The sequence below is a fragment of the Molothrus ater genome, chromosome 3 (genome assembly GCF_012460135.2).
Source record: "Molothrus ater isolate BHLD 08-10-18 breed brown headed cowbird chromosome 3, BPBGC_Mater_1.1, whole genome shotgun sequence".
NCBI classification, from domain to species: Eukaryota; Metazoa; Chordata; class Aves; order Passeriformes; family Icteridae; genus Molothrus; species Molothrus ater.
In genome coordinates this window covers 55,093,647-55,119,630 of record NC_050480.2, presented here as the reverse complement: position 1 = coordinate 55,119,630, position 25,984 = coordinate 55,093,647, and the positions used below count along the sequence as shown (strand labels likewise).

The 25,984-nt window shown below is 36.1% G+C and overlaps 1 long non-coding RNA gene across 1 annotated transcript in view; it reads right to left on the bottom strand.

The window, feature by feature from the left end:
* LOC118685278 (uncharacterized) overlaps window positions 1–25,984 on the bottom strand; it is a 99,579-nt gene that overhangs the window by 66,751 nt on the left and 6,844 nt on the right. The window contains exon 2 of the long non-coding RNA XR_004979948.1: window positions 18,718–18,782. This is a non-coding gene — a long non-coding RNA (uncharacterized LOC118685278). The remainder of the gene's footprint in view (window positions 1–18,717; window positions 18,783–25,984) is intronic.

Below are 25,984 nucleotides of genomic sequence, written 5' to 3'. Positions count from 1 at the left end.
CATCAATATATGCAAGCAACACACACATAGATTTCCATTAGAAAATAAGTTAGTTATTAAGTTCAACTATAGGCTTATGAATACAGCGGATATTGTCTCAATACCTAAATATTTTCCTTTAATGAGGGACATTTTAGTTAAGAGGAAAATTTTGAGTGTATCTAATACAGAAGAGTTCAGCTTGCTAATGCTTGTAGTTTTCAAATGGTTTGTTCATATGTCCAAGTAGATAATTAATAAAAGATGAATAGCACAATATCAAAAGACATCTGTTTTAGCTGCAGAAATATAATGAAAGCAATTTAGTAAGTTTCAGAACAAACCCAACAAATATTTTTTCAGTTCAAAAGACCCAACTGAATCTTCAATAAGAATCTTAACTCATTGCAGTGGTTTGCACATATGGTACTTTCTATCCACAAACTTCTTAAAATGCTCCTTAGGGACATGGATTGTACTACAGGTGTATTTTTAAATATCGTCATAAAAAAAAGGAAAAACAACTCATCGGTCAGCCAGAACGGTGAACAAAAGAGTCTTTAGTTCATAAAATTATCTAATCTCCAAGTGCTCTATTTGGCAAGGGCATGTAGGACTCTATCTTTGGTTGTGAAAACAAAGTCAAGAAAAAGTGAGTAGTAACAGGACTTGCCTATGATCATGCTGCTGCAAATTACTAATGGGCAACTTTCACAAGGGGCCCATTCCTGTTTCTTTGAAACTCAGTGAAATAAAAATAATTTGTTTACTCTTACAAAGGTCTGGAGCAAGCCTAGTGTTTAGCCAGAGATTCATTGATTTGGAATTTTTTATTAAGAGTGTCTGATTTTTTATCTTTCCAGAACTAGAAAATCTTGCAGTAACATGTCTGTTCAAAATAGCCTACCACTTATTTTGTAACTTTTGTCTCTGAGTCAGTTCAGCAAACTGAAAAGGAGAGAGAAAGGTTCAAACAAATTTAATTTAAGTAGTACTTGAGGATTATCTTAATTAGGTTAAATTATTTGTGTAAAACTATAAGATACAGCATGCTATAAAGAGTTTCTCTTGGGAATTACTGTTCATCCTGAACTGTAACAAAAAACACCCCCAGAGAATTGCACCATGAAATTAACAGGTAGCATATTCAAAATCAATAAAAGTGAATACATTCTCAAGATACCAGTAATTGGTCTGCATGACTTATTGCCCAAGGAAGCACTGAAGGAAAAAAAATAATAGTGAGAGGTAAAAAGAAATTGCACATTTACACAGAGAGAAAAAATTCCAGAATTACAAATGTTGCTGCTAAAAATATATTCTGGAAGAAATATTAAAACATGCTTTGGGGCTCAAACTAATACCTCACTAATAATAAATAACATGATGAAACTTAATATATGGGGGTTGAGTATTCTTCTGAAATATCTATAATATCCCTCTGTTTAAAAATGTTGATTAAAAGAGCTCTAAGTTTTACTGAGCATGACAGTTGTCAAATAACCAGATGTAGGAACTAATTGGAAAACCACCTCATGGCTTCATAGTGACAGTTTTCCATGGGTGACATTTTGATACAGATTTCTCCTAGCTGCGAAGAAAGGAAAGATGAGGGGGAAATAAAAATGTATGGGAAATAGTCCAAGGTTAATCCAACTCTAGTTTTACTTATCTGTACAACCAGGGGTGTAGGTCTTAGGACTGGCTGGATGTCCTTTAGAGAAGCAGAGCTGCTCATTCACATTGTTGTTATGAGCCACAAGAACACTGGCAAGGATTACTAATTAGTTAACTATATGATTTCATACAAAAGCAATAAAAACATGATAAAATACATAGATGAAAATAGCATAAGCATGCAAATAGCACTTTAAAGCAAATATATTACCCGATACAATCAAATAGCATAAGCTGATCTTAAAAAATTGGGCTCAGGCTATAAACAGTGAATGCAATCTGCTCATTGAATCCTGATTTGGAACTATTTCAATTGGCAAATTTTCATTCTGGATGTAAGGCATCACTTTGTGAAAATGCTTTTTGAATAAATATGGCTTATTTTGGATGTTTTGGATATTTCAAAGTACCTTTTGTTGTTGTGGTGGTTGCTGTTGTTTTTTGGGGTATTTTTTATTTAAAATTTAACCCTAAAATGTTATATTTTTTCCTTTTTTTAAAAGTAACTCATAGAACTAGATACAGTAGGGTGTCTAGTATAGGTTTTAGTAAGACGTAACATGGTGGATGTATTTAGCTGAAGGTGAATTTAGAAATTCCTTAAAGAACATAAGAATGTTCTTTAAGAAAGAAGAAATATCTTCAGTACCACCAAATCATTCCTGCATAATCAGAGAAAGTGGAAATCATACTCCATCCACCTACTCTCAGTGTCTGGGACTGCTAAAATGGCACCAAACTCCCCAGCTCCCTAAGCTTGTAATTTACTTTCTTGTAAGTTTTTAGCTCAGTAGTCTTTAAAACTGTGGCTAGAACCTGATATTTAAACAAGGTTTATTATATGAATACAAATATATATTATGGAAAGAAAGCTGGAACAATCTTAGGTTCAGATTTACATTTTACTGACTATTAAAGAGCAAATGACACTAATTTAATCTTATTTCATGTTAACTCTTTGTCAGCTTCATGAAAGTACTATTAAAATCAGACTTGGATTTTAGTAGTATGTAGAATATCTAAATGATCACCAAAAAGGATCAATATTAATTGTTGAGATAGTGCTTGAAAAGCGATTGGAGATAAGATTAGAAGAGTGATTGAGGCACTTCTGAAGTAAATGAGAAAATAGCTAAGGTAATAAATTTAATCTATTTTCCAATCTAACTATAAAAGAAACAATTGCCAAACAGAATCTCTTAAGTAGACTCATATTTTGGCCTCTGGGCCAAAACACTTAAAACTGGAGGTAAGCTGAAAAGACATCTGACTAGATGGCCTTTGTGACCTCGGGTCAAAATGTTTGGCTTTTATTCAGCTATTTATTTGAAACAAAAATTAACCTTTACTCACATGAGAACAATCAGGAAAAAAAAAAATAACACAATAAAAATATTTAAAGCATTTCTTCTTTCAAAATGCAAAGTCCTATATCATCATCTAGGCAATTAAGTTCTCAAAATTGCTTTCTTCACTCCATTTCTGCAATTTTGAGTCTTTTGAGATTCACCGTGTTTCATATTGCTGCCGGGACATCAAAATATAGTTTACAAAAGAGGCCGTTTCTGGTTCAAAACTTCATGTTAGTTCTTTGGGTGACCCCAGTAGATTCCTCTTATGGCTGTTCCATGGCTTTGGACTTCATTAGAACGTCACAAGACTGCATATTATGCACACATCACAAGGATCATCTAGCAGATAGACAAAATCAACCATCTGGAGAAAGGAAGGGATGGGAAGACAAGGGAAGGCAAAGGAAATCGACTGAAACTGTTTCCTTTGACACATAGGCATAAAAATTTTTAAATTTTTTTTGCAGAATATGAGTAGTATGTCAACTTGTTTGAACTACTTAATAAGCATACAGTATTATAATGTGGTTATTTGAATTAGAAATGTGCAAACCCAGAACTCTGTCATGAGTATGTCATTTGTAGCATGAGTATTTTATGAACATTAGGTGTTATCACTTGATTTGCAGAAGCTCAGGAAGAAGGTTTCCTGCACAAAACTGTGCTCTGACATTTTCATGTGAGAGCTCATGCATGTAAAGTGCTCCTTCCTCAGCTTTTTTTTCCTTGATATTATTTTCAGTCATGAAAAGAGAGAGTAGAAATCATATCATATCCCAAAGTTAATCAATCAGGGAAGAATAAACTAAAAATAAAATAAAAGAAATATTTCAGAGGTAGTGAACTATGTATGAAAATACAGTCATAACATTGTTTTTCTGCATTCACGTCAATAAAGAGAAGTCAGTGAAGGTCATAACTAGTTCTTGCAGAGAATTTTCAAGACAATAACCTCAGCAAATTACTGACAATAACTGAAAGCTGATGACCTGAAAAACCTGGAGAAGGCAACCTTGATATTATTTATGCAGCATATTAAGTGTATAATAAAAACATTTTCTGAAAGGCAGGTGGCTGGTGTGAAGGAAAAACACCACTATGTTACAAGAAAAAGAAGTTTACAGTAGAGGTAATACAAGACAAGATTTTGTTTAGCCAGAGCCCTGATCCAGCTCCTAGTGAAAAGATGGTCAGACCAAATAAATAATTAAGCTGTTTTGCAACCTTGTGGCAGTTTCTGTCATAAAGAGTTTGCCCTCTGTACTGACAGGGCTGTGCCAGTGGAGGTGGCATGGAAAGCTGTTCTCTGTGACTTTATACAGGCCTCGCCCACTGTGTTCCTGTATCCAAATTGGTGAGATATGGGCTTAAACACGGAATATGAGGTGGGTGGAAAGTTAGCTGGTCTCAAGGGTGGTGATCAGCAGCACAAAACCAGCTGACAGCTGGTTACTGAGAGTATCCCCCAGAGAGCAAACACCCACCTATGTTTTTAATTAATGGCCTTGCTGATGAGACAAGCTCCTCAGCAAATTTCAAGATTTCAGCCCAGCTGAAAGCTGCCAGGTCTCCAACCCTGCCTCTGGCCCTGCCTGCTGGATGAGCCTTGGCCTCAAACCCCAGGTGAGTGGGTTCATGGAGGCCCCCCTTGGACAAGTGTGATCTGCCCTTGTCTCCTGCCGTTTCTCTGGCATCATTACCAGGGCTGGATACCCTGTCTGGTACAGACTCCATTTCATCTCCTTGCTGGTCCCCTCTTTGGGGCTCTCAAAGGACCTCTTTTCTCAGCTTTTCTCCTTGAGTTTGGGGTCTTCAGGCAAGTCCCCATGGTGAGATCGCTGCTTGTCCAGCTTCTGGCTCACCTGCCCACAGAGAGCAGCTCAGCCTTGGACACTGACACGGACAAAGGGAGCCACAAAAAAGCAAACTCTAGAAAGTAGCAACAACTTACACCAAGAACCATTTTCCTTAAGACTGAGACTAAAGATTAAACTATATGAGGCTTTTTAAATACATTTTTTCTTTTTGGACTCCAAGAGTGATGGCTCCTCAATGATGCACTGTCTCTTTGCACAGCCCTGGAGGAGGAGAAGGGTAGATTCTGGATTACCCACTCTTCTACTTTCTACTGATGGATTTGAATTGATTGCTCACAGTACAGAAAGATTTCTTATACAGGTAACCTGGATAACACCATGGCACAAAACTGCAGCCATTGGTAGCAGGCAGGAAAATGGCAGACAACTTAGAAAAACTTGGAAATTAAGCTTGTGAAAAGTAATTCCTTTTTATCTCTCCTTATAAGTCATGAACTCTGCAGCATGTGTGACAATATCCTAAACTGATACATTTATTGTCCTTATAAGAGGACAAAAGATAGACTAATATTATATCTCGATTTAATGAAGTTTGAGAGAGAAAATTAAAATATTAATTTAAAAATTATGATGATTTTTCTTAATGTAGTCTATCAAAAGATATACCTCTGGAAAAATAAAAATTATTTGAAAATCCTGTGTTGAAGTTAGGGAAGAGTTTGGATTAAGGAAAAAATAATTATTTTGCATAAATATTGATAAATACAGTAAATAAAACCACTAAATATTAATTTAGCATATTTTCTTTTTAAAGATGAACAGGTTTAATAAATTAATTTGGATCAAAATCTCCAAATAACAGGTAATATTTCATTTTAAAAAGAATAAAGTGTTCACTGTGTGCTGTTTGGGGAAGGGGTTACTGAAGAAAACCCCAAACAAATGGATACTGTTTCAATTGTAAATCAAAAGCAATATTTCATAACTATGCAGTTCAGAAGAGAAGTTCCAGTGACTAAATACAGCCATCTGTAAAGGCTCTTATTTGAGTCTCTGATTAAGTCTCCATAGTCCTCAATCAAGTTTATGACAGTAATGCAAAATTAAGAAAACCCCTCTCTCTCCTAAATAAAACTGCAGAAAGTAGAGAAATTAAAAGAGAGCATAACAAGTAGTAAGAGGAAAAGAATAGCTTGACATTTTGATTTATTATGTCACTTGTGTTTTCAAATGACCAGAGAATTTTTAAAACTGGTGTATTAGAATGATCATTTCTCTGGTCAGAACTCAGTGTTTTATCTTTAGTCTGAAAGGTAAATATACCAACAGAAGTGAAGGAAAGCAACATGAGTGCAGATCAATTTAGGAGTGATATGCTCATATAGCTCTAGGAGCTAAATTTGTTACTTTTTTCTGACAGAACACAGAAAATAATCCAACCTTCACTTTCAGGATGGTACAAGGGCAAAATAAAATGCATTTGATTTTTCAGCTTAGGAAACTTTCTGATCTATAAAAAGTGACGCAAATTTGCATAGCTGAAGATAAAAATCACTCATACTGAATTTTGCAAAGTACCTTCTTGGAGTTGTTTCAAATCTTTTAAACTGCAGCAAACGAAAGCAGGTATTTATAATTTTTTGTAAGCTGCAGGACCAATAAAGCAATTAACCTAGGGATGTAGGTGCCTCCTCTGGTCCATGTTTTCTTCTTCCAATGTATTAATGTGTTGCATGTCTTCCACTGGAGTAAGTGTATTAGCCTTAAGTCTCTACAGTGTCCCTGGAATTTCTCTACCTGTTCAAGCACTAGCCTTGTTTTTTTCAGAAACACATTCAATTTTCTCTGTGTTCTAAAATTTTTCAGCTGCAGTCATCACTGAAACTTTTCCACTTCTAACTAGGGCTCTCTCAAACCACCCACAGCCTCCTGAATTTTCTGTCCATACATGATCTGCCAGAGGGGCATCAGCAAAATTTGCTGTGATGGAGATTGACTGGTTGTCTTGTATGAGTTACTGTCTGGCTTTAGGGTCTCTCTATCTTTGCAGCTAGGAAGTCAGACTGAAGGGATAAAATTGATTTACATCCACCTACTTTCACAAAGGTCAACAGAATTAAATAGCTTTGAGTTATCTAGACATTGTCAAGTATAGCTGAAAATGCCCAAAAATATATTTAGAAGTTACTCAAGAAAGAGCAGGGCTGAATGCCATTGAAACAATGTTTCCACATATACCTGATTTTCTTAAGAAGTCAGGCTAAAATCACTGAGAAAATGAGTATCTGGCCATCTGAAGTTAGTATGTTCTACCACTGACTGATTTCAGAGCTGTGGAAAGAGTGTTGGAGTGTTACTGCTCCCAGAGGTACAGATTTGCTGCATTTAGCAGGGCAATTAGAACAACTACCAGGAAGAATAAAACCTGCATGCTCAGACATGAAACAGAGATTTACTGGAAATTGATTAATGTCATATCCTTGTAGTATTAAAGATAGATGACAAGCTTCTGGCTGCACTGCTTAAAATCTTTCCAAAGAAAATGCTTGCTGTCTACAGAGCCACTGCACTCTGTGCAGAATAAAACAAAGGAAAAGCCACTTCACATCTGACCCACAAGCTAATAGGACAGAGGCCTGAAAAAAACATTCAATATCATCTGTTCATGGCTATTAGAAAATGCTTGGCGTTTTTTTTTCTCTATCTTGGGGTACAGCAGTGTTGTGATGCAGAGCTTCTTTTGCTCCTGTCAGCTGGAGGTGGGAGCAGCATTCCCTCAGAGCCCTCTGCCCAGCATCTCAGCGAGCACCAACGTGCTGCCTGACGTAATTCACAGCGGAAAGAGACAAGTGTATGAGGGCTGCTAAGTGAATGAGGTAGGGGAAAAAAAATAGGACAATGACAAGTTGAGAGAAAACTGAGTTTATTATTTCCTGTAACAACATTTAATCCAATGCAAAGTTTTGATATATCTCAGACCTCTTTGTTTAGTAATCCACTGTGAACAAAAAAAGCCTGACGGGAAAATGTGGCCATTCAATGTTTCTAAGATGGATTTTTTCAGTGAAATAGCTAGTCCATGTGTAAATGACTACATCTTTATATTGAAAAATGTGTCCATGTTACAACTGAACTCAGACAGAGACATTTCTTAAAAAGTATGTCAAGGAGGGAGCAGCTCAGGGATGGAGGGTGGCAGCTCCTCAGTCCCATCTTGAAAAGGTGGGCAAGTTTGTCAGTGCATACCAGAATACACCACACATTGGCATGTAAAATGAATGTACTGAGAAACCAGAACTAGAAGTTCAAATAAGCACTTAGTGTGCTGAACTATCGCTGACGACAGCAGCTGATTTTATGTAATATCAGTGTAAATTTATTGCCAGTCAGTTGCCAACAGCCCCAAGTCTCAAGGAAGGGGACCCATTTTGGGAAAAAATTACAGCATGTCTTCTATAAACTAAGGTATGTTTTAACATATAAAAATATATAATAAAAGATTAGTTTTCATTATGTCCCTTACAAAAGATGCAAATATATATCGATATTTCTTTTTTCCAATGTGAGTGCAATATGTGTTTTCATACTAAGACTGAAAGTAGAAAAAAATCTGTCAACCATCATACTGGAAATGTGTACATTGTAAATACAGTATGGTCAGTATGGTCATGCAGTCTAGCAGTGTTATATATTTAGGGTCATTCTGAAAGCTCTGGTGATAAAAAATTAGGCTATTTTTTAATGCAATAGTTTAACAATTAGATTGACAAAGATAAGAGGTTCATATCTTATCTACAGCTTTGTCATATTTTATGAAGGACTACGTCATGGAAGAACCCTTTCAGGTCTATAAGAAGCAGGGTGGTTTTACTCCATCAATTAAGTACCCTCCATTAAGGCTCCTAACTTTGGAATAAATATTTGTTCCTTTATCAAAGAGCAATATTTTAGGATCCTTGAAAAAACATTTTTTGATGCTGAGGATGATTTTCCAAAGTCTGGAGTGTGTGTTTAGGTGTTGAACACTTAAAATTTTCTCATCTTATCCAAATTCCAACAAAAGTGAGATTCCTGTATACCCTAATCTGCACGATACTTGCTCCTACAGAGAAACAGACATAATTTTAACTTAGCCTTTGGTTTGCAAGTTCATATTCTTATTTAAGTAAGGTTCTTTCCACAGAAAAACTTGCTTCATTTATATGCCTTCATGATAGGAAATACACTGTGTATTCAGCTAATAAAATGAAGTATTATGCAAATTAACATCAAGGAAGTCCTCAAGTGAATTAGAGGGTGGACTGCATAATGAGGATCTGAGATCAAGGGCCTGAGCTGTAATGGTTCTCTTTTGAGGGCATATTTATGCTGCATCTGTGCAAAACACTAGAGAATGTTCTGCTAGAGTAAATGGCTGTGATGCAGGAGAGGATCCTCACTGAGGAATCAGAGTACATTTTACTTATAGTATTGAGACCTAAGGTTGCATTGAAATAATTTTTCACAGAGAAATGGAGGTATAAGGCTGGAGATGCATGAGTGTCCTGGTTTAGGGCAAATGTGGGAGGAAACCTCTGAATGGGGTCCCTCTAGAAAGCAAATTCAAGCAGCCCCTCCCTCCACCAGTTTGGGAGACATAAACCTCCTTTGAGAGAAGTGGAGAAAACTGTTTATTTAACAAGCAAAATACTCACAAACATGGAAAAATTAATAATATTAAACAATGGAACATCTCAGTTGGGGATACAAGTGTTATAAAGTCACCCTAGGACAATGAGAAAATAAGGGCTGCGCACAGAAATTGGGCAGTTAGGCTTCTCAGGATGGATGTCATTACAAAGTAATGACAGTATCAGTCAGATACAAAGGAAGTTTTTAAATATGTTTTTCACTGAAAAGCACAGCTAAAAAAGAACTCAAAAGACACTGTTTGTCATACACAAATGCAAATACTTCCAAAGAGGAAAATACATAGCAAAGCAGACTATTGCTGATTTTATATCCTTTCAGCCTGTTGGGATATAACCTGGGCAGATTAAGAGCTTGCTTATGTCCTATTCTGAGAATCTTCCATAAGCATAAGCATTTCCACAGTCTAGACAGCTTTCTTCAGATAACAATGCTGTAAATTCCCATTTTAAGGCAGTGACAGTGAGGATTTATTCACCTCTATGGGTATTTCTCATGCTCTTTTACTAGTGCTGTGTTTTCTTTAGTGTTTGTGACCTCAAATTTGATCATCAAGTCAGATGCCCAGGTGTTCATGCCAATCCACTTTTTGGCATTGAACTCCTTATGTAAAATACTTTCCCTTTTTCTTCTGGAAAGCAGTTCTGATTTTTATTTGGGCTTGTGGGCATAAGAAGTCAAACTTAGAATAGAAAAGCTTGATGCTATTAAAACAAAAAATTTTCTTTGAGTTGAAAAGACATCTGTCAAGATGTATTCCACTGGTAGTTTATATACATATTTTCAAAGGGTTTTTATCATTTACAAAGATCACTTGCCAAAACTCTCACAGCAATCCTTACTGAGGTCAGCAAAATCCATGCTTTCACTACTTTATCATGCTCTAAAGCTTTAACAAACTATTTCCAAGAAACTGAGAAAGAGTGAGAGTTAGCAGGTGAAAATTCACTCTAGGGAGGAAAACAAGTCCATCTAGAACAGTCAGAGCAGAAGGGCATTAGCAGCACTTAGCCGTGGGCTGAGAGGGCACAAGAGGCATTAGAACTGCAACTGGAGAGCGCAGAAAAGACATCCAAGGTGACAGGGACCAGGTCCCAGGAGGTGTTAGGACATGAGGAAGAGGGAGGACAAAAGGAAGAAACCAGTCTCACAGTGGCAGGCCAAGATCTGCTTTGGCTGTGACAGGGCACAAGGTGCTTGCCTTTCTGCTCATTGCTGGTCACAACACATTTACACCTCATCTATGTCTATTGATTTATGGACATCCTTGTGCTCTCTACTTCATAACAAAAGTGTCACAGAACACTTATGAAATAGTGACTCTCATTGTTTACAGACCTTGAGCACAGAGCTCCTTGCATGCGTAAACCTATTTGTTCCTATCCCCTTCCTCAATAAGAAACAGGCACTGAATCATTCTCATCCAAATGTCACTGAACTTCTCCTGGTTTAGGCTCCTGGCTGTTCAGCTCTCAGAGCCAGTGTCCAGGGACACACAACTCTAATAAATTCGATGGAAATAACACTGTCACTTGATTGACGCAGACAGTGACAGCAGGTATCAGACTTGACTTATGTGGTCCATATGACTGCTAAGTGCAAGCTCAAATCCTCACAAGCAAAATACTAACAGATTAAAGAAACAAATCCTGTGAGTTTTGCTGCTTTTGCTGTTCATTTTGGTTAAGTCTGCATTTTCTTTTTTGAAACAATTTATTGCTGGGACTAAATAGTATATGCAAACTCCTGGTGATAGATTCTATCTGTCTAACTCCTCTGATATTGTGGAAAGAAACATGGAAGATGTGGGAATTTCAGTTGTAGGGTAGCACATTCCCAATTTTATTGTGGATGAAAGAGTGAAGACTGAAACTTCTGTGAGAAACAAACTGTCACTGGGACTTCTGGGTTCTACCCAATACTGTGAGTCCTGGGACTCTATATAAAGATTTCTCTAAGTTCCAAAAAAATTTCCTTTGACATTGTGTTAAAAAAAAATCTGCCTGCTGGGAGCCAAAAGTGGCTGTCACATTCTTCCCACAAAGCTCTTCAGCAGAAAAAGAAAAGCATTTTCAGTCAACTGAAATTAGCTTGGTTGCATGTAAAGGGTAGCTAGAGACTCTGAGTGCTTTATCAGCTACTCCCAGGTTCTCTACTTTTAGGTTTGTCCGTTTACAAATCCATGGTCCATAAACCAATGTAAATGACCCCAAAATCCAACACTAGACAGGAAGACTATCCACATCTTTCAGCAGATTGTTGAACACCTGGTTAGTGTTTGTCAGTAACATGCAAAAAGTCTTTAGCATACAGCTATCCCTAGCTCTTGTTCATTATGATAATCCATTAGGTCTTGGTGGAGGGTGATTGAAATGATTCTATGGATCAGAACAAGAACTGAACACATTTTAAATAAAATCTGGGCTGCATCTGTTCAAGCAGCTGGGCTCTTGCTGCTTATTGGCAGTATTTGGATAGCCCTTTCAAGAAATTTTGTCAAAGCCAGTAGCCAGGATGGACACTTGCATGACTCAAGGGACCTGAGTGCTCACAGTGATTTCTAGCAGCCAGCCATAAGATCTAGATGGAGAAGTATGAAGTGATTTGGCATATTGGGCCAGACTTCAGAGGAGTGGCACCAACATTGCATTGTTTGACTTGTTGACTCGATGTTTTGAACATCTGCTCTTCAAATACTTTTTTCCCCCCTGAATAGTGAGATTTTGGTGTGATTTTGGTATGATTTTGGCAGGCAGTAGGCGAAGAGAAGCTGGCTAATGAATTATAGGAACCAGTGGTGCTCCCTCATTATGTCTGGTAAACTTACATATAGGACTTCCTGTTCTTTAACTCACTTTGAATCCTTTATAATTACTTCAAATAAGGAGGATTTTTCTCATTTGATTTAAGAGAAAATTATCTGTCTCTAACACTTAATATGTTTTTGTCTTTCTACAGAATGGACATCTATATCTGATTTCTATATAACTATATCTATATCTGGGCTTCTTTTATAATCGTTGGAGACATAGATACATTTCTAAGGAATCTTAAACAGATTTTTAGAACAAGTAAGGTTCCATGAAAAGGTATTTCTTCCAAATGTCTAAAAGAATAATAAAATAAATACATCAGACATGGATGTCTGGAACATTTTGATATCTAATGTTAAGGAAAAAATCAACTCAGTCTGCCTCAGATTCTAATCTGTAAAATTACTGTTTCATGTATTATGACTTATTGAAATTTTTGATCATTTAAACTTCGTGTTCTGCATTTCTTGTTACTGAATTGCATCCAATTTATTTAAATAATTTTCCTAATTTTTCAAGATCTTTTTAAGTCTGTCCTCATATATGTTTACAGACCCTCACAGCTTGATGTCATTGGAAATTTAATAAGCACACTACACTATTTAATCATTGACTACCTACTCAATGACTCAAGTCACTAATGAGAACATTGATAAGAACCGGGCACAAGACTGATCTCTGCAGAACACCGCTCAATACGTAATGCTAGAAAACAAGGAACCATTAATAACGACTAAACATGGTTTCCTAAACATGTATCTGCCTCATAGCAATTTCATGAAGACCTCTGTTTCGTGAAAATGTCACACAAAACAAAAGACAGTGGTGAGGTCAATATATACCATTCCTCATATTCAGAAATTCCTATCAACAGAGAAGGAAATTCAGAGGCTATGATATGTTCCTGTCAAATTTACATTTGTTGGTACCCATTCTCACTCTATTTTTGGGGTGTTTACAAAAATGTATCATTTCATATTGCTGTTATTGCACAAACTGAAGTTAGGATAACTGGTCTGTAATTTCTATTCTCTCCTCTGCCTTCTTTCCCTCAGGAACTTGCCCTAGATGAAGCAGCACTGTCTGTCTGAGTAGCATTAACATGCCTTTTTTATTTTGTGGAAAAAGACACTGAGGAGAAAAATATAAAGAAAACTTTTTGTCTCCAGATCTTGCCTTGATTTGTAGGTATACAGCATCCCTAATCATTAGAAGATAATTTTTATATCTCCAGAGATATTTAAGAAGCTTCATTTAATTCAATAATTTCCAACCCTGTTCCTTTCTTCAACTTTCAAAGTTCTTGCCCTTTTACAAAAGGTCTCAGTTTTGCTTCACAAAAACATATATGGTTATGCAGAGAAAGGTTTTCCACTTTATAATGCCTAATAGGGTCCTGGTCATTGATAATTTTACAGAGATATGTTTATGTACGCAATGGAAATTATTTTAATCAATCCTGGGAAGGCAGCATAAAAGCATTGAAAATTCACATCAAAGTAATTTTATATTAAGATATATAAGGTTCATGATGACTCTCAAGTAAAATAAGTTCATCTCAGTCTATTCTTTTCAAAAACAAATTTTGTCATTAGGGATTTTTATAACACAGTTATCTCTTTACTATTCATGGAATGGTGGTATCCTAAGAATTGCAATGGAAAAGATTTCTACTCTGATCTCTGAAAAATCCTCTATAGCACCAGACATTGTTCCCAATTATTCTGTGTGTAATAATTAATCTAAAATAGCAGTTAATAGAATATTTTCAAAATGTTTTGAAAAGGCTTCAGACACCATGCGGCTTTGGGCATGATCAAGCCCTGGAACGGGTTGCCCAGTGAAGCTGTGGATTCTTTGTTCTTGGATAAGATCAGAACTGGCTTGAAGATATTCAGACCAGACTCAGCTGAATGGAGCCCTGAGCAACTTGCTTGCACTGGACCTGTTCTGAGATTATCAATGTCAAAGAAGAAATAAAGAACAATATTTTAAACAGTGATGTTTACTAGCCAAAATTACATTTTTTTTCATCTTTCAATATCTAAATACTATTTCAAAGGTATGATTTTGTAAACAAATTACTGATCTCAACAAAAAAATGGAATAATATTCTAATAATAATATTGTGTTGTACTTAACATCAATATGAGCTCTTGGTTTCTTTCACAGAAAAATTATTTTTCTTTATACTCAATATTCTGTTGAAGCAATCACAACACTGTATTTGGAAGCACTTTTGATTTCACATTTTGTCTAATCAGTTGGAAATATTTTCCATTTACATTTGTGTTTACTTTTCCAAGTGAAATGCTATCTACAGGGATTAATATCAAACATTATAATTTCTAGAAGTATAGTTACTTTCATTTACAAGAAACATTGCAGAAATGTTGAATCATATTTCCTGGACATAATGAAGAAACAAGCTATCATTTAACTAATATTACATTTGAAGGAGAGAGGAAATAATAGATGAATAACAGGAAATTCTGCACTGCCGTTTTAAACCACCAAATAATTTCCCGCACCACTTGTAATCTACCTTTTTTTAATAATCTACCATTTTTAATAAATGAAGTCACTTGTTATTGTTCATCACTAAAAATTCTGGAGGGCTATGTCTTTTGATGTTTGGAGTTTCTTTCTTTTCCTTTAGTATCATTGTTTATACTCCTGGGAAAAATAATTTGACATTTTTTTCAAAAGCTGAATATGAAACAATTTGACAGATTTCTTTAGGAAGATCAGAGAACCTTCATTACATGAAGAAAACAGAGAAAAGAAAAAAAGTGGAATTACTGAGTGAAGAGAAAGAAAATACAGGTCCTAATTACTCTGCAATTTCTTATACTATGTGTCATTTTGTTACTGAAAAGTGAAGCTATGTATTGATCTACTTAATTTGTTAAGTGTTTTTTGAACTCTGATTACTCTAATGAATGCATAATTTCAATCACAGCTCCATCTACCTAATAAAGGGCAAGAGGATGATTAATTATCTCCTGTGTAGAGGAGGAATCATGGTAAGTGACAAAATTTCAGTGATATCTCCTTTCATGTAGGAGACACACGTGAAGGTCGATTTGCCTGTTCAGGTCAGCTCATAGGATTCTCCTTAGTTAATTGCTGTTTCAGTCTTGTTGGCTGGATAATTTCCACCTTTTTTTATGAGCCTGTATACATTAAATTTTGAAAACAGCTATTGCCTTACCTTGTAAAAGCAATATCTTGATCAGAGAATATTGTTTCAAAAATTTGGGGAAAACATATATGTTTAGTTAATCACAAAGCTGTATAGGAAACTGTATTGTGTTCTTGTTGTAAATTTATTTACATTGTGGAGTTTATAATGGTTTATGATATCTCATTCAGCCCAGGGGATACAGGGAAGACACCTGCCTTAAAACAGGATATCTGGAAACTGTGAAAAACAAGTGGCGCAATAGGTGCTGTAAACACTCAGTAGCTGGAAAACCTGGCTGAAATGAACTGTTCAAAAAGGTCATTTTTGTTCCTGGTTTTGAGAGGCAGGCAGATCCCATACAGGACAGTTTCCAAGAGAACAGCCTAGAGGTACATGCATAGCAGATGTGACTCAACGTGTCTGTTGCCAGGGAGGTGCCATTTAGCTCTAATTATGAAATCAATTCCTTCTGTCAGCAGCCTTACCAGAAAGCTGGCTGCCCTCTCTTGCAGATAAATGCTCTCATCAGCTTCAGCGGTCCCTGTAAGCAGCATGAGCAGACCATGTACACAGGGGTTTCAGAGAAAACATGAGCAACATTGTACTGTCCATTTTCGGAGTGAGCAGTGCCAAGTAAAAACATGAAAGGAGACAGCCAGATGTAGAGTACCTGCTTGTCTTGACAGAGATGGCTCCCAAAGGCAAGAAAATATTTATGTAACTTTTACCAGCTTTGTACAAAGCACTTCTAACCAAGACAGATCTCAGTAATGGGGAAAATACAGCTTTTCACTTTCTCCTCTTTCTCCCTAAGTTTTTATAACTTCTTTACCTTAGCAAAAGTTAGAAAAGAAGAAGGACCTTTACCATCATTCCCATTTCATCAAATCTCACCCTAAAGACTCTCTGTATGTTTATGAAAGAAAAGAAAAGAAAAGGAAAGGAAAGAAAAGAAAAGAAAAGAGAAAAGGAAAGGAAAGAAAAGAGAAAAGAAAAGAAAAGAAAAGAAAAGAAAAGAAAAGAAAAGAAAAGAAAAGAAAAGAAAAGAAAAGAAAAGAAAAGAAAAGAAAAGAAAAGAAAAGAAAAGAAAAAGAAAAGAAAAGAAGAAATAAACACATAAAGAGAAAAAATACATAAGGTGGATGACTTAACTACATATAGTTAGGAGTAGAAATAAGTTACTAAAATAGACCAGTGTTATTCATCACAGCATAATAAAATCAATCTCAAATGAAGCATTACTCATATGATACAGTGTATGATAAATTTTAATATACAAAATTCCTTTACCTCATTTTAACTAAATGTTCACTTTCAGCAGCTGAAGAAATCACCATATAACTTATTTTAACTATAAATGTGAGTAAAACATACCCTCTAGAAGAGTTTATTTGAAACAGGAGACCAGGTTATGCTACTGAACATTTTCTGGAGAAACATTTTAGAGCTTCCAATTTCAGAAATCAGGTAAACTTAGATTTTGAGATCTATTATTTGAAATATTATTGGATTTCTTTATGGCTAATACTGAAACCCACAGTCTTGTCTTTCAGCTGCATGAAAAATAACAGAGAGATTAAGAAGATGGAGCCCTACAAAGCAGGGAAGAGGAAAAGTGCCCCAGAAATTAGACAAGGGGAAGAATTTAAATTGTAAAATAGTCAGGGATATAATCCAAAATCCCAGATGATGGACAGAATCTTAGAGTGGGGGTTTTTTTCCTAATTTTAGCCACATAAAAGTTAAGTACTAAGGTAAGCCAATTGACAATTGATTCTATTGTCAAAGAAGAGACACATGCATATTGAAAAAAAAGATGTACCATACTTGACTTTGATTCCATTATTATATGAATTTGGTCTTCAAGCAATCTAACTTTCTTTTTTGTTAAAGAGGGTTGGCTAAAGATGTATAGCTTAAGCTTTAACTAAATGAACAGCTCAAATTGACTCTCTAACTTAAATAAAGTCAATTGAAAGATGCTCTACTTACAGGTGAAACAACAGAAGAAGATAAAGTGAGATGTTTTTCTTAAACCATTTTTAATACAAAAGTCAAAATCAGCAAATGATCAAAAAACACTGTGTCGTTACCATCACTTTGTCCTGATCATTAATGTCAGTGTTATGAGCAAATATTCCCTTTAAAGTATAAAAATAAAAAATGGAATCTGAATATCTTTGTCTGTTCTTTGTAAATTTAATACTGTATTTCAAAATTGGTCACTAACAGAAGCATTAACTGAATAATCAAGCTTACTATCATGTTTAGGTTTCTTTTTCATATGCCTCCCTTTGTAGTAAAAAGATTAAAAATATAATGAAATTAATACAACTAAATTAAATTTGCCCATTTTTCTCAAAGAATGAATGCTGCAAAGATAGAACAGACATTTAGTACATAGTTAATAAGTACTAAATGGTCAGATAGACCATGTTTATATACAGAGAAAGTATTTCTATCATACTACAGTGGATTTCACTGCCTGCTGAATATTCAGTCTCCATTTAAGATTGACCCAGAGCAGACATTTGATAGAGTTGGCTGATTTCTGCAGTCAAATTAAGTGTTGCAGATTCATGACAGGGCCACTTGGGATCTGTGCATGGAAATAAAAATCAATTCAACAAATCTGCACAAGCGTGCAACTCTGCTTTATTTCCTTTTGCAGGAGAAACCATTGTAGAGTCCTGTGGTGTTGAGCAATGGATATTTTATATAGATTTATAGTCTGGACTTGGAATCATATAGTCATAGCATATGCTGAGTTGGAAGAGACTCATCAGGGTCATCAAGTCCAACTCCTGGATCAGCACAGGATACCACATGAATCACACCAAACTTCTTGGACTCTGTCAGGCTTGGTGCTGGGACCACTTTCCTGGGGAGGTTTGTCAAGATTACTGACAGCACTAGCAGATTATTGACTACGGAAAACAGAGCAGAAATGACTGTTGAGAAGTTTCCTCCTTTATTTCCTGTTTCCTCAATTTCAGAGACTAGTGGTGAACACGAATCTTAACTTCTCTCATTTTTTGTGTCTGTTCTCATATTTGTTTTCTTTAATACTGAGAAGCCTGAAAGACTTTTTAAAAATTACAGAGACAATGTTAAAACATAAGCCAGAAGTAGATCATGGCAACTGGGCACCACAACTAGCCTTACCCAGAGAGAAAGAATTACAGTGAACATGCAGGACATACCTGTTCTAAACACAACTTCATGACAACCTCTGGGATTTGAATCTCTCTCAATGTCAATATTGAATCTGTAAAAAGAAGGAAGGTAAAAGCATCAAATCTAGTCAATTAACCTTAAAAATCTCCAACAAACCATAACAAGGCATAAGGAAACATTTCTGAGAAACACCTAGCTGAAGAAATAAAAAATTAAGATTTAGATTTGCTCAGGAGCCTGAGGAGCAGTGTGCTTATCAGTCAGCAATCAATACACAAGGGAAGAACTCAAGGTGGGATAACAGCAGGAAAGCTACACAGATCTACAAAGCTGTTCCTAATAGCAAGAAGAAATGATTTCTACAACATAGGTGTTTGATGCAGAATTATCCTTATTTTTGTGTGAATACAACAGCTTTCAAAACAAAGTAATTTTAAAAATGTTTCTATGAAATGGAAAAATTTGTTTTTTCAGAGTTTTTAACATTTCCATAAAGAGCATTTTGTAAGCATTTTGAGTGGGTCAGAAACAACTGTTTGTTTGTGCATTTCTTGTTTTTTCTCAATTTCAATAGTACAAAATATGAGGGATTTTCATTACTGTGTATTCACTTGCACAAAGTAGTTACAATTATGCAAAGGAAATGGCCATAAGAACAAGTCATAGCTCATTTATTATAACCATTGCCCTGATAGGAGGAAGTGTATTTGTTTTAATGGTTAATGGAATAAATATTCACTTGATGGAAAAATTAGAATATAGATAAGTGACTCAAAGCCTCATAAAAATTAGAAAACAAGTAATCTTAGAACCCAGGGCTTCTAATCTCCTAGTCTAATTCCCAGTCACTTTTCCATTGAGAGTCACTGTTCTCATTTCAGAGAGATTTAGGTAAGTGTCTCTCTGTCCACAGAAATGGAACAAAAATGTATGAGTTTCAAAAATCTCATAAACACAATGGAAGTAAATTTGAAGAGTAAAAAGAAGATGGTACAATTCTAGGGTTAAGTCAAGAACCAAAATCAAACCAAACCAAACGCAAATCAGAAAACATTAATGGTCTACTCAGAGTAATGTCTGCTGTCCTTGAAAACATCATGCAGAGAACTTAGAGAGAATTCAGAGGAAGTGATTTATTGGTCATGTGTACACACTGAGTGAACCCAGGTGTTTTCCTTTCACACGTAAGCCATAACCACTGTCTACTGCAGTTCCTTTTTCCTCAGGTTACTATTGACTTATACAAAAATTTACCATATCTATGGCTATGAAAAACATCCTCATCATGTTTAGTTTCTAACCAACAAAGTTTTGTTGCTCCAAACCACCCTTAATCCTGAAGAATGCGTTCTCTGTTGCTCCAATGGACTACTTGTGAACTGAAACTTTCCTAGTCTCCATGATGGTCCATTGCTTTGTTACCTGCTACTCTAGCAAATTCCTTGCAAGCAATCTGCAAAGCCCAGACTACAACTGGGTTTTTAACTCCCTGGCAGATGTGATCACAGAATTATCTTCTTATTATTTAGGACATCATGGTACTTTGAATATGTCTACTGGGAAAAGAGTACATGAAAATACACATGTGTATCAGATTGCATAATTATTCAGAAGTAGCCAAAATTCAGTCTCTGATTAAATCTACTATTAAATATAGTAATTACTTTTTTTTTTAGTCAGTAATTAAGCTTCCCAAAAGCCTGAAAAAACAGTACTATGGCAAGAATAAAATAAATCAGATCATTTGTAACTTTTGATTCTTTTTTCATTAGAGAACTTGCCTTTAATCTGTTTGCATTGTATTTCTTCACCATTTCACCAGTTAAAATAGTTGGAAACATTTTAGTTTTTCAAGTAAATGGAAATCAAGCATATTTTTTGTCTAACTGATAGACGACAGGCACACTGCCTTATTTGTTTCAACTTTTCCAGGACATCCTGTGTCCTTTGTGCCTTTTTCATTCTTTGTCCATGAAGTTACTAGGAGCACCTATTAAATATTTTTGAACAAGGACTTAGCAGAGGCTGCTGTTGGGGTTTCCCACTTCTCTTTACAAATCTCTGCTTTTCAATGACACCAGCATCACTAGAGAGCTGGTGTGTGTCCCAGGAGCTTTCATCCCATGCCAGGGAAGTAAACAGATGGATGCACTGAGTACAGACCTTGTCCTCCCTGCTGAGCCACATCCCAGTACAACTACTATTTTACTAGAATTTCCCTAATTCACACACTGCACCTCCAGTCTGCTCCAGGACTTCCCAGAGAAGGGATAAGCCTCACTTTTAAGAGTAGAGGCAAAATGAGACTACTCCCACACTTCCATGTGATGTCCAGGGAGGTTGTGGAGACTCTATCATTTGATAAGCATAGCCCATTGGCCAGAAAATTATTATGGAGGGGTTCCATTCAACTCCCATTGGCTTTCCAGCAACTACAATGGCATCTGCCCCACACCTAGGGGGTGTGGCTTAGAAGCCACAAGAAGCCTGGGTTTAATGGGTTCTGGTACCATTAAAAAAACATGCAGAGGATGGAAAATGGGCAAAGCTGTAAATGGAATATGCAGTGCAGTGTGGTGTCAGATATGGTTTGTATAGATGGTTGCAGCTTCTCAGCTCTTTGGAGCTGGAGCCCTAGAGCCAGGAGGAAACAGAGTGAATGGGACAAATACTAAGTGTGTTTGAATTGCTTTAAAATACATGGAGAGAAGAAGAAATTAAAAAAAAGAGAACCCCCCCCCCCCCTTATTTTAATATAACTAGTTCTTTCTATGAAACAGCAGACAAAATATCATGTATTCATAGAGAGGCATTTCCATTAGCTTATATTTTAAAAAGTACTAATGAATATTACTTTTACACATTTCAAATGTTTATTTAATGAAAATGAAGAATGTGATACACTAAGGGATGATTATTTAAAAATAGCAGCACGTTATGATGCAGTAAAAAGGCAGAATCTTAATAGCTGCTTTCATTTATATTTTATGTACAAAAACCCAGCATAAAAACATTATAAGAATCTGACTCTAACTAAATCAAAGTTATTCAAAGTAATGATGTTTTCTCATCTTTTAAAAATTTACTCCCTTTTACTAAGAAAATAATATCTGCAGGTGAGATACTAGACTTGAAATTTAAACATGGCTGCTTTGTTGCTTTATCACAGATTCACTCTTTGGCAAAGGGAGAGATTTTATGGCAACTTCACCTCAGCTTCTGTTCACTACTAACAGAACTCTGTGAACTGATGTCCTATGAAAACAAAAACTCCTAACCTGGTATTTGTGTAAATACAGAGCTTCTGCTCCCACCATGACTCACAGATGGACACAGTCCCAAGGTTTACAGTCCAGCCTTTCACAGAGCCTGACAGCGAGCTATGCAGGGAAGTCAGGTCAGTCGAAGCACAGCCATGCCTGCGCCTTGCCTTAGCAAGGGACTTAAAAACAAAACATGAAAGATCTTAGGCTGTAAACTACCAGGTCTGGCAGCATTACTGAAACTCTCTCCACTCTCAGCGCTTTCTGTCAGAGAAGACTGCTCAGCCCCATGAAAAAGTTCCCACTCTGACACCCAAATTAAATCAGAATTATAACAGAAGGTCAGTAAATGAGCCCTCTCCCCTGGTTTTGCCCATCTCTAATGCCATTAATCCTTCTATACATGTTTTTTTTATATAATACATATGTTGTTAATTAAGTGTCCATGAAACAGACATACAAGGAAAGGTCACTATACTGTGCCTGCTCAGTGTGCCTGTAGACTGTGATGTCCTGCTGATGCAGGTATTATAGTTTTTGTATGACACTGTAAATTACTGTGGTTGCTTGCAGGGTTTAGAATAGAATAATGGACTGCATTACTTTCATTATTAGGTGATGACACTTTTCTAAATTAACTAATACTAACAAAATATTTTCTCCCTGTTTTGTGTGAAGCATGTTTAAATGAAGAGATGTAGTGTGCAATCATGATCAGACACATACCCTGCAAATATAAAAGTGACAAGAGTCTCTCTCCCCATACCATATGTAACACAAGAACAGGCACAAGCTTTTCTATTTGTTGGTGCCTATGACAAAGAAGCAGAGCTGAACCTGTCTCCTGTGTGTTCACTGGGCTACATCATCTATGTATAATAATTTTAACTGTCTTAATGGTGTGCATGTCAAATTCACTGACATACACTCAGGAATGTGGTTTGCAAGCAGCATCAAAGCCACTACTAGCTCATAGTTCAAAAATAGCTGGTCTTGGACCTTTGATGGCAAAAAAACCGTGATATCACTGAGTGAAATAGAAACAAGGTAAGAAAGCAGCTACTTTTAGAACTAACATTTATGCTTGACTAGAGGCATTGGGGACATAATCCAACTGGTTAGCTGATGAGAGACCCTACAGGAGTTTTCCACGAAAACAGGAAAACAGCATTGAACTGACATTTACTCAGCAAGCCACCAACCAGAAGTGCTTGGGGGACCCCCTACACTGAAGCTAAATGCCAGAGCTGTATAATGATTCGACTTTGATGGATCCCACTGACATCCCAAAGGCTGTTCTGTTTCTATTTTTTATTTCTTTCATCTGATCTTCATCCATAATTTGACTAACTATTTTTAAGTGTCTATTTTCCTTGTGATTTATATATTCCAGGCTCACCAAATTACTTCAATACTTCATCCGATCACTAACTACTCTTTAGCTTTTAAAGTGATGCTGTATTCCCAAACCCATCACATTTAGTCATGACGAAATCTGATCACTTTAAAAGCAGTGACAGACATACCCTGCAGCCAAGAACCCCCCAGTTTGTCCTATAGTGGCATTCTACTATTCTTGTCTTCTACTTTCTATGGTAAGCTCCTGAGACTAAAAACGTAAGAAAAAATGGGGGAAAAATAGTAACTTTGAAAGGTTTGTGTAGACTTCCTTTCCTCAGGTCTGGGCATGGAGCATGGGCAGTTGGCAGGTTTGAACAGTCCCCTCAGCCAGGGAAGCTCATTCCATTACTGACTGTCTGACCCAGTCTCTGTCCACATGAAGCTATGGTAAATTACTGAGACTCACTCATGTCAAAATTCTTGTGCCTGCCACCAGGGAAGCTCAAAGAGAAGAAATTTCCGCAGGATGTGATAAAATGCCTTAGCGTTTGACTTTCAAGCTCCCCGCTGCCATGCATTTCTGTAGGTGGTGCATTGGTAGTTCTTTATTTAATTGGAAAGGTATTTTTATTAAATTCTTAATTTTTTTTTTGTCCAACAGCAGTGTAGGCAAGTTAGTTAACTTTTAAGCCTGGCACAACTCACTACAAATTATTGCTGTGAAAAGTTTGAAGGTCTCAGAATTTAATCTCAGTGAATGTTCCTCAAAAACAAAGGCAGAGAAAGAGACTGTTCCTCAAATGTAGATGATCTCTGGTTCAATGCTCACCATCACCATCATAGAGGGCTTTTTTTAGTGGGATAGGGTATCAGGGAAGAAAAAGCTTTTGTACAGTGTATGGTTTGCTTCATTGAAAGATGTGACCAGATGAAGAAAATAAAACATCTGGAAGATGCCATTTAGTAAAAAATAGTTTCAAATATTTAGACTATTGTTTCAAAGAAAAAAATGAAAAAAAGTTCTGTTTTTTTTTTTTAATTTGCTCTGAATAATATAATGATAAGTAATGTTTTAAATTGTAGCAGGAGAAATTTAGCTTTTTAATAGAATAGATATCCTATGGCATTTCTGTCATTTGAAGTTTTAGAACAGATGTTTATCAGGAGGAATTTAGGTGCAGGTGTGTTTGCTTAGGGGACATGGAAATAAATCAGGTGAATTTCTGTTGCTGTTAATTTTTAATTCCACGCTGCATAAAGTCATTGTCAAAAATCCTCTGGATTCTCAGAAACAAAATTAGTTAGTGGCAATCCTAAGTTAAGGCAGAGGTATAATCAATGTGAATAGGCATTTTTTCCTCCATTAAAGAACAGTTTGAATTAATGAGTAGGTTTTATTTGTCTGCACGTGCCATGAGGCAGGATCCAGCTGTTCAGAATTGGTAATTTAGTGTCTTTTCAGCTACTCTAGAATACTTCACTTGCTTCCTGACTGCTGCTACAGAATGATATGTATTTCCCATGGATCTGTCAGTTCCGTGCACACCTGGCATATTGATGATGTCTTAGAGAGAATGCCCTGCAGGGAATAGGCTGAGAGCCAGCACAGGCATATGCAGTGACCCCCAGAGAGGCAGGTAGTACCATTGGGCATGGCCTTGTACATCCTCACATCCCTCCAGCTGCCTCAAGAGAAGCACTTGGGTCTCCTCAAGGCCCTGGGTGAGATATCCTAGAATCTTGTGAGTGGAACTAACATGGGTCCACGCAAATGAATTGAGCTCCTAGTGTTTATTTTGAGCATGGAGCTATAAAATGCTGCCTGATTCCTCTTGCCATATGTATAACATATGTTGAAATCATGCTATTGCAACCTCCTCTGAAACCATGTAACCTGTTATACTTCAAACAGTGACCAGCTCTGTTTAACAACAATTTGGATAGGATTTTCCCAACTTCTATGGCACTTCCAGCATAGGTTTTAGTGCTTATAATTTCCTTTCTGACATATTTTTGTGGCACAATAGACCATTAGAAAATGGTTGTTGAAGATATTTTAAAATTATAAAAGCATTGCTGATTTTTTAAGGTTTAATAGGAATATGCTAAAGAAACCGCATAATATGTGAAGAAAATAAGAAAAAAATGGTGGAAAATTTTTTGTAGGTAAGCATTTACCTTATGAACTGCTATACCTATCAGTATTCAGAATCCTATTCTGTCTCCTAGTTGGGGGAGAGATGAGGTAAAATGAAAGAGGGAAGACAAATAACAAAAAAATTTCTTTACTTTTTGTTATAATAACATTTGAACTTATAGGTCACTCCCTACTGAGGTTAGCACAAATTTAACCCACTAACATTAAATATTAATGTTTTATCTTTCTCTTGCATTTTAAATCAAAATTTAAAAATCTGTTTTTTCCCAGAAACTAGCCACAGAGACTAGAAACCATTTTTCTTTTCATAAAGCCATTTTTATTAACAGGAATATCTTGATCATAATAGGTTTTGGATTTCTGTAACTTCCAGAATAAGAGCAGAAGCAGTTCTCACTTAGCTCCTTAGCTTTTAGAACTGTTAATGATTACACTTCTGATTAACAACAGGACTATGACTATGACTAAAAAAACTATGTCTGGGTGTTGGGTTTTTTCCATAATCACCTCATCCTACATGGAAAAACCCAC